Genomic DNA, 10,492 nt, shown 5'->3' on the forward strand with positions numbered 1-10,492 from the left:
CGTGTCGTAGAAAATCCGGCGTCGGCGTGGATGTCGGCGTCCGTGGCGGAGAAAATCATCGCGAACCGCCCCGACCGCGCACCGCCGCGTGGTGCAAGGTGTTAGTGAACAGAAATTGAATTTCTCAGAGTGAAAAGCGTGAGAAAAATAGTAAAGTACGACTTAACCAAACCGATAGACATGCTGGCGTCGGACTGTTATTTGAATGTACGAGAAAGCATAATTCTGTTACGAGGAACCTCAAATACAAACCCCTTATGCCAGCATTTCTACCCTGCGGTGCGCTCGGGTATGCTACTTGCTAAAATCTTATCCAGATGGCGCTCGCATCCTCGACAGGTTAGGGAGCCTACATGCAAGCGCTGTTTTAGGGTGGTGACAGCCTTTGTAAGGGCAGGAAAATGGAGGAGTGACTGGTGCAGCGCTACTGCATCAAATTTTGCCAGAAACTGGGCGACAGCGAAGTGGAAACCATTCGGAAGATTCAGACGGCTTTCGGTGACGATGCTATGAGCAGCACACAGATTAAAGAGTGGTACAACCGTTTTAAAGACGGCCGCACATCGGTGGAGAGCGAGCCACGCACCGGTCGGCCATCAACATGCCGAAATGATCTGGTCATTGCCGAAGTGAACGCTGTGGTGATGCGGCACCGTCGTGTGACTATCCGAGAAATTGCAGAAGATGGGGGCATCAGCACTTTTTCTGCACATTTCATTATGACCGAAGATTTGGCCATGAAGAGAGTTTCGGCGAAATTGGTGCCGAACCTGCTCACGGTGGAACAAAAGCAACTTCGTGTTGAAGTCTCACAGGACATGCTGGATTCCACAAACAGTGACCCCGACTTCATGAACACCATAATCACTGGTGAAGAGTCTTGGGTGTACTGGTACGACCCGGACACCAAGTACCAGTCGTCACAGTGGAAGCATTCCACGTCACCAAGACCAAAGAAGGCCCGCCAAGTGCGGAGCAATGTCAAAGTGATGCTGACGGCTTTCTTTGACTACCATGGTGTGGTACACCACGGGTACGCACCACAGGATCAAACAATCACCATAGAGTATTAGAGGGATGTCCTCCGTTGCCTACGTGATGCTGTGCAGCGCAAGAGACCGGAGTTGTGGTCAACGGGAAATTGGCGCATCATTCACTTGATTCCTTGCACTTGATTCAGACTTTTTTGGCGAAAAACCAGACTCCTGTAGTTCAATAGGCTCCTTACGCTCGTGATATGGCCCCCTGCGACATCTGGCTGTTTCCCAAAATCAAGAGGCCATTGAAAGGAGCACGATTTCAGACAAGAGAGGACAATTATGGCTGCAGCGACAGCTGAGTTATAAACTCCATTCCGAAAGAGGCCCTCTTGTAATGCTTCCAACAATGGCAGCACCGCTGGGAGGAGTGTGTGGAGTCCCAAGGAGACTACTTTGAGGGTGATTAGGTTTCCAACGCTCCAGTTATGCCCGTTTTTTTTTTCGGCCAAAGGTCGGATACTTTTCTACCAGACCTCGTATGTGGCATACCTTAAAACGCTGGCCGTACATCACTGGCCCGTTTAAAACATTATTCGCATGTAGCGCTTTCATGCAGTTATTAAAACATTTTCGCAATGCCAATACTTTGTCCACACAAGTTCTACTTCGTCGTAACATTGGTCATACTTCAACCCCCCTACAAAACACACACACACGCATATTTTCGTTAAATGGAATTTCCGTAGCTTTCACAGCTCCCCCTGGCCCACGGGACACGTTATACGTTGTTCATAAAATCCACTTATAATCCTGCCGCCTCGCTTGCAAACGTAATTTACTGCTGAAGCTGGAATTTCTCCCCACACTTTGAAGTTCGCCTGTACATTACCGATAACGTGCCCGAAATATAAACGAAGTGGTTTTTTTTTTCTTTTTTTTTAGTTCCCTGAGACCTCGAGCTTTGCACACCGCATAGAAAGAGAGGGTTTAGTGATTATTTGCAGTGCTTTTAGTAAGTCCAGGAGCGCTAATGTTGGGTCACACATTTGCCTTCACATTACCCGCATTTCCACCGAACATGAACATGGTGTACCGTTTAGCTATCATCTCAGGACATTGGGAAGGCACAGCTGATGACGACCGTATGAGACTTTCGAACACTTGTTGAAGCAATATTTCGAAAAAAAACTGTATTTATTCCGCACACACTTAGCAGATTCGCCTTAGCCTTCCCCCCATTTTCACTGAGTATGTTATCAATGGCATTCGTAGTTTTTTCAGGGAAACGACCATATTTTGCGCGCTCGTAAAACACTCATAGCGAGTCTGGAACGCTTGCAAAGGCACTTTATTTCGGAGGACCTCAGCTAATTAACCAACTTTAAAATTTGCATACAAATCTCCCATTACCTGGTTACGGCTCTCGCGAACCATATACAAGGTGCCTCACTATAGTCCACCGAAACTCGTACAGCGAATGTAAATACAAAAAACAAACGAAGGCTCCATAATTCTTTGTAGCGCACCTAAATAAGGCAGACACGTTCAAATTTTGCCACTCATAGCATTTAAGATACCCGCCACCATTTCTCATGAATATTTTTAACGAAAGTTCCGTCGGGGCAGTGGAAGACAGCCGATAGCGGCAGCGTTGCACTTTTGAACCTTTGCGTAAACAATGTTCTTAAAAGCTATGTTTATTCGACATGCATCGAACTTCGCACACAAGTTTACGATAGCGTTCCCCCATGTTCGCTGAACTTCATTTTCGTGGAACTTGTATTTATGCGAGGGCGGCGGGCTAACTATTGCGCCAGTTGTAAAACACACTTACAACACTTCGGAGCACATGAAATGCGTAATTTATGGCATGGGTCATAATTAAATAAAACACTCTGAATTTCGCCTACACATAGACGATAACGTGCCAGATATTCTCCCCAAACATAAACTTCGTTTATTCTAGAGTGTCTTCGGAACATTGGGAAATATAGCGTGAAATGTCCATTAACATTCTCAAGTACTTCATAATTTATATATTTTACAATGACTTTATTTTATCCACATGCATTTACCTTCGCGCACAAATTTGCAGTAGCGTTCCCCCATTTTTCACTAAATTTGATCTTGATGGTACTATAGTAGTTTTGCCAGGGCAACGGACTAAATTTCGCACGGCTCGTAAACGCACTCGTAACACTACAGAGCACTTGCCTATACACCCGTAAATTATTGGAAAGGCAACAATTTACCTTCATGCTTTGAACTTCGCCCTACACATTACCCATCACAGTACAAATACATAAACAATGTTACTTAATAATATTCCCTCCGAATTCTAATCGCATTATTATTAAACCACATTTTTAGCAGTTCTAATGCAGTTAATAAAGCCGATTTTTTTTCTTTAGCACAATACAATCATATACATATTAAACCACATACAACGTTATATAATCGTATAAGACGTGTAGAGCATTCTTTGCGAATTACTTGTTTTGCGAGAGTTCTTTTGTACGAGGTTGCTAGTGCGCTTTTATTGGTATTGCAGAAAAACCGAATGCTGTCATTGTACACAAGGCTGCAACGCAACAGCACCTGCACGTCGCTATTTAAACCAACCTTACGAGCCCCCCGTCGTTTGTTCGGTTTTAGCGAAAAATTTTGTCAGCAGTTGGCAAAACACGCACCGAAGTAGAACTGCGACAGAGCATTTCGTCCGGCGTCTGCAGCTGTTAAACGTGTCATCTACGACCTACACGAAATAAACCAAGCAATTGCTATTTCACACACAAAAAAAATCTGTAGCTTCGCCCGAAAGTTGCGGCATTGAGAGCGATAGCAACGTACTATACAACTACGCGAAGCAAGGCTCGTAGTTTTACCGGACGTATAAATTGCAGTAACAATTAGCTCTCTAAATAAGTTAAAAAGTCTGGTGTCACGCGTTGCATGGGCAAGCGTGAATACATCTGACTTGATGACCGCGAACACTCGCAGTCACAATGCTGGCGTGACTGAGAGCAGCAGGAGCAGCGAGTGAATAGCTCTTCGTGTTGCCTCTCGCTTTAACGCGAACTAGGCACTCGAGAACACAGTGCACACGAAGCCGTCCGCCCTCCGCGCCTCTATAGCCCAAGGTAGATCCTAATTGGTCGCGAAACTTGGAACGAAAAGCGTGCGAAAAATCTATTGCTACAGACATCATCTAGTGCAGCACAATTGAAGCACGACTATATAGTGAGCTAGGGACAAACACTGAAATAAAATAAATCTATGCGAAAAAGAATGTTCGAGAATGTTAAAGCGGAATACATCTAAATAAAGTACCCATTCACATTAAGATAATTTTGGCGTCCCCAAAAAATCAACTGTACATTTTCTCTATTTTACAATATAAAAGTTTGTTCCTGGTCTGTGCAAGCCTCTGCACATCTTTTATGTCTTGCGGAATGGCGCTGGTAAATTTAGCGCAGCGGTTTTGTCCATGCGACAAAACCGCACTGCGCTATCGCTGATATATTGTACATCGCGCATGCGCAGTGGGTCTGAAGTCCAGGCCAGCGCATTCTTACTGGTTGCCGCCGACACCCCGCTTTCCTCCTCACCATTTCGCCATTCTCCCTCCTCCTCTTTTCTCCTCAAGCTCCCATTGCACCGTCCTCGTCGCTCTCTCTTCGCTCTCGCCGTCTTTCATCCGCGCTCCGCGGTCGCTCTTTCACCCTTCGCTGTGCTCGTTTACTCGGTTACGCCGAGGGACGACAACGCCCACCGCATGAACGGCCGCGTTATGAATGGCGCTCTAAAAATAAACCGATCCCACGCACTGTGGGAATTGAAGTACGAAAAGCTTTCTTCTCACTTTCATTTCCCATTTATGTATCATTTCCGCGCGTATAAATTAAGAACGAAGTCTATTTCCTCAGTGTTTCCTTTATCTTCATTGCCCGCCGTGGTTGCTTAGTGTCTATGGCGTTCCGCCGCTAAGACCGAGGGTGGGGGTTCAAATCGCAACCACGGCGGCCTCATTTCGATGGGGGCAAAATGCAAGAACACCCTGGTACCGTTCACTGGGTGCGCGCTGAAGAATCCCAGGTGGCAAAAATGCACGCTCCCCCCCCCCCCCCGCCCCGACGGCGTGCCTCATATTATGTTTTGGTTTTGGCGCGTAAGACGACATAATTTAATTTAATAATCGTCATTGTCTGATATTGCAGAAGGAATGCCGGTTGGGCTCGTTGGTGTAGCAGTTGCTTTAAGACATAGCGCAAATAAGTTCACATACACACGAAGAAAACACGCCAGACGCGGACGAGCGCTACTACCGTTTATCACGATCGACACACCCTTCGATTTATAAGGTTAACCACGTACACAGGTGTGACCCCCCCCCCCTTCTACATGCGAGGTGATGAAAACAAATTTTAAAAACTGGCAAGTTTGCACTCGGTCGCGCAATTAGGCACAGCGAAACTTACTGGCTGCTGCTGCTAGGTATTAACTTGGTTGCTGCTAAGTCTTAACTTGGTTTGACTTATCTACGCATGTAGGAAGGTATTCTCGAGCGATCATTTTCGGAGGTACCGTCCCTTTCGCGACATTTTGCGTGACTAGCGCTGGACGCGTCGGCGCCTACGAGCGACAGCGCTCATGGCATGCCACAAACGCAGGCATGCTAACCAAGTTTGGTACAGTGCCAAGAACGCTGTCGCTTGCCGACGCCGAACGCGTTGGCGACATTTCGCGTGACTAGCGCTGGACGCGTCGGCGCCTACGAGCGACAGCGTTCCTGGCATACCACAAACGCAGGCAGGCTAACCAAGGTTGGCACAGGGCCAAGAACGCTGTTGCTTCTAAAGAGGACCGCGTGCGCATGCACGCGGTCCTCCTTATTCTCCGGGTTGCCATGGCTACGGCGCGGCAGTTTCTTGGCCCGCACCACAAATTACGGCTGGCTTAAACAGCTTCGCTGTTAAAAAGTGAACAATACAACTATCTGCCTCATACAACAGAGTTCAAGTACAGTTCGGCACTGTGCAAAAGAATAGACGCTTCGCTTATACAAATAGCTGAATTCTTGGGGGTAAATAATGCTTCTAGACTCACTGGAGCCGTGTAGTTTGCATATTTGCCTAAGATGGTGGTCTCATGAGATCGTGGCTTGCAACCACACGTGGTGATATGGGCAGCCAAATGTGGATACTTGTCATCCTCTTTCTGAACTTTTAGCGCATGCTCCCTGAGCCGGTCGTTAATGCACCGTTCGGTTTGGCCGATGCACACCTTCCTGCACAACAAGGCAACGTAATGTACCACTCCTGTCGCACACCTTACGAAGCGGCTATCATGGTTGGTTTGGCAACCTCGCTTGCTGTCACCGCAAATTCGATCGCAGAGCCTAGATATCTTATTAGGAGACATGAAGACCACAGGAATACTATGCCTGTTCGCGACCTTCTTCAGGTTGTGCGAGACCATAGGCATATAAGGCATGACTGAGGGTCTCGCCCTCTGTCGCTGGTTGTCTGCCCTTTTCGCTCCATATCTGTTCTTTACCTTCTGCAAGAGAGATTCGGCCACTGCACCAACACTGCCTTTCCAGGGCAGCCGCTCTACCATCTGAGCTAACCAGGCGGCTAGCAGATGGCAGGGCAAAGTCGAATTTATCGATAACTGGAAGCAAAGGCAAGTGTCTGACGTAATTGTTCAGCGGAAAACCGCTAGGTGGAGAGAATTTATTAAATGGAAAATGAGACATCCACCCAATCGTAGCAATTGATACTACCTACTCTTCGCAACAGCAGTTGAAGATGTTCTGACGCATCCCGAGAAATTCGGGACAGGTGGCGTGCGTGACGCTAAGCGCTTTCTATCGATTAACTCCGGCTTGGCGCTGTGTGACTGAAAGCCTACCGCAGCTAAAAAGCGAATCTTTCCGCAAAACGCAGTCATATATTAGGACTTGGTCGATACTTAACAAGACCAATTTTAGAACTGCTTCGCAATGCTTGAGCACTGTGATGATAAAGCACTAGGTTGCTAAGCAGTTTAGGTCCCACTAAAAGAGCAGAAGAACTGAAAGTTCACCATCATCATCAGCGTATTTTTATGTCTACTGCAGGACGAAGGCACCTCCCTGTGATCTCCTGTTACCCCTGTCTTGCGCTAGCTCATTCCAACTTGCGCCTCCAAATTTACTAATTTCATCACTCCCCCTAGTTTCCTGCCTGCCTCGACTGCTCTTCCCTTCCCTTGGCACATATTCCTAAATATAGTGGCTCACCGGTTATCTACCCTACGCCTTACATGGCCTGCCCAGCTCCATCTCTTTCTCTCAAAGTCAACTAGAATATCGGCTATCCCCGTTTGCTCTCTGATCCACACCGCTCTCTTTCTGTCTCTTAACTTTAGGCCTAACATTTTTTGTTAATTTGCTCTTTGCGCGGTTCTTAACTTGTTCTTGAGCTTCTTTATTAACCTCCAAGTTTCTGCCCCATATGTAAGCACAAGTAGAATGCAATGATTCTACACTTTTCACTTCAACAACTATGGTAAGCTCTCAGGATTTGGCAATGCCTACCGTATGCACTCCAACCGATTTTTATTCTGCTGTAAATTTCCTTCTCATGCTCAGGGTCTCAGGGTCCCTTGTGAGTAATAGACCTATATAAAAATACTCCTGTAGCGATTCTAGAGGCAGACTGGCCATCATGAATTCGTGTTCCCTTGCTAGGCTATTGATCATAACATTAGCCTTTTGCATGTTAATCTTCAATCCCACTCTTACATTTTCTCGTTTAAATTCCTCAATCATTTGTTGCAATTCATCCCCAGTGTTGCTGAACACGGCAATGTGATCTACAAACCGAAGGTTGCGGTATTCGCCGTTGATACGAGTACTCACGCCTAAGCCTCCCCAGTCTAATAGCTTGAATACCGCTAAGCATGTAGTCAGTTGCATTGGAGAGACTGCCTCCTTGCATGACCCCTATCCGGATAGGTAGTTTGCTACTTTCTTGCGGAGAAGCAAGCTTAGGTAGCTGGGAAATCTTTGTAGATATTTCCCAATATATTCACGTATGCCTCCTGTACATCATGTTTACGCAATACAACTATGAATGCTAGAGTTTACTCACTTTACTCGTATTTCTGGTAGAGGACGAGAGAGAAAAACGCCGGAAGCGTTCTCCGGAAGCCGGAAGCTGGCTTCCGGAACCGGAACCGGAAGTGTAAACGGAAGCAGAAGTCGGCTTCTGGTTATACTATACATATACATATATATGTATATATGCGTATACATACATACATAGCGGTCTCCATGCCAACCAGAGCTACGGACTTACGCCATCTAGTGAACACTTCATAAAACTACAGGTGGCTACATACTACATCGGAGGAAGGACAGACCCGCGCCCTAAGAAGCTTCGCCTCTAAAAATCTGATTCTTTGTCCGTGTGTACGACACACGGCTCACTCACGCACAAATCTCGGCGCGAAATAAACTGAGTTGCGAGTCAGCGTTTGTTTGTAAACTAGCTGTGTCCTTCATTCTTTGCGGAGACCTGCAGCTTTACAGTGAATCCGTCGAAATAATCAAAGTGGTCGGGAACCTAACGCTTTAAGTATCGCAAAGCTCGAACTTTTCGAGGGTGATCCGAAATGGACCTTTGTATCAAATAACTATTAAATAGTAACTGATAATTGCGTTTTCCGGAAGGAATCGAGTTTTTTGAACTGCAGTACCCTTTCAGCAACGCACCGCCGAGCTGACACTCACCTAGACAGCGCGCAATAGGCGCCTCGCGCGTCTTACTTGCCGAATTTCTGGATATGCGAAAATTACCAGTCTAGCTTTTTAAATGCGAAAGCATTCTATGCTCCCCGCAGGGGCGTCTGCGTAAGCAGGCGTTTGGTGTGTTGCGACACCACGGACCCGAGCACACGAGGGTTGGACCTTCCCACGTTTAACCGTGCGTGGCTTAGCCGTGTCCGGGGAAAAGGGGATCCTGGGTGTTGAGCCGATGCCGAGTGTTTGGACCTTTACGGCCCCTCGGTGGAGGCAACACACCTCTTTGGCCTCTGCTTCACGTAGACGGCACCCCCGGACCGACCCGCCCGGGGGATACCGGTAGTCGTCTTTTCCTATCTCTCTCTACCCTCATTTTCGTCTTTCCCTTCCACTTTTAATCTGTCCTGTCCCCTTTTTTTCCATTCACTTCGACTTTTCCTGGCGGCAAGGGTTAACCTCGTGTGGCTGTCCTACCTTGGGTATACCATATTGGGTTATAGTAACGGCATACTGCTGGCGCTGTGCAGACTTTTTTCATGTTCTGCCACGCCCCCTTGTTGGGCTTCGTGGTGGGTGGCAGACGCCGTTGCCGAATAAATAATTTCTTTCCATGGGACCCTCAAACCCCTTCTCTACCGATCGTGCCTCGAAAAGGGTACGCACCGACGCAACCTCGCTATTCTGGCCCAAAAACAAAGAAACTTTCCCGAAATTCCACGTCCTTCACTGTGAGCAGTCATCTACGAAAGCTAGAGCAATTTCCCCATTTCTTGTGGCCAAGTGCCTAAAAGAGACTATTGGAGCTGGTTATAAGGCAACAAAGATGTCAAGTGGAGATCTGCTCCTCGAACTAAAAGACAAAGAACAATACAACAGACTCGCACACCTCGTAGCCTTTGGTAACATCCTTGTTCCTGTAAGCGCACATCGAACAATGAACACAGTAAAAGGCGTAGTATCAGACGAAGACCAAATGACGTTGAATGAAGAAGAACTCCTGGATGGATGGAAGGACCAAGGGGTAATCCATGTGCAGCGCATCAAAATCAGACGGAATGACAACGAAATCCCAACAAAGCATCTAATACTCACTTTCAGTTCAACTACTTTACCCGAGACTCTTGAAACCGGCTACGTAAAACTTCATGTTCGACCATACATTCCGAACCCGCGACGTTGCTTCAAATGTCAAAGATTTGGTCACGCATCCCAGAGCTGCCGAGGGCAACTTATGTGCGCAAAGTGTGGCACAACCGGTCACTCTTCTGACGATTGCAATAATGACGAGGTACATTGTGCTAACTGCGATGGCAGTCACCCTGCATACTCCAGAGCTTGTCCAGCCTGGACGAAAGAAAAAGAAATAATTACTATAAAAGTGAAGGAGAACATAACATTCCGTGAAGCACGACAACGCATCTCCTCGTTATTCTTGCTCAAAACATCTTTTGCCGAAGTGGTGCAACGGGGGGCGGCACCACAACGGCATCTGGCGGCAGCCCGGACCACGCCTAGCGTGCCGAGGCCAACGCCACCCGCCCCTAAGGTGGGAGCAGCCAACGCTGCCCTGCCTTCTCTCAAATTGTCCACGCCAGTGGCCTCTACAAGCTCCGGCAGCAGCCAGGGCACCGCAGAGGCCCCAGGGGTCCTGTCGACCTCCGGTCCGGTGGGGACGAAGACTTCGTCGCTCGAGATGAAGTCTACGCGACGCACACATCGCTCT

At 47.5% G+C, this 10,492-nt stretch overlaps 1 pseudogene; it reads left to right on the forward strand.

Moving 5' to 3' along the window:
* The first annotated feature begins 401 nt into the window (after positions 1-401).
* On the forward strand, positions 402-9,112 carry LOC125941045 (protein GVQW3-like; annotated as a pseudogene).
* The last annotated feature ends 1,380 nt before the right edge of the window (positions 9,113-10,492 follow it).

This window comes from Dermacentor silvarum, chromosome 10 (genome assembly GCF_013339745.2).
Source record: "Dermacentor silvarum isolate Dsil-2018 chromosome 10, BIME_Dsil_1.4, whole genome shotgun sequence".
Taxonomy (NCBI): domain Eukaryota; kingdom Metazoa; phylum Arthropoda; class Arachnida; order Ixodida; family Ixodidae; genus Dermacentor; species Dermacentor silvarum.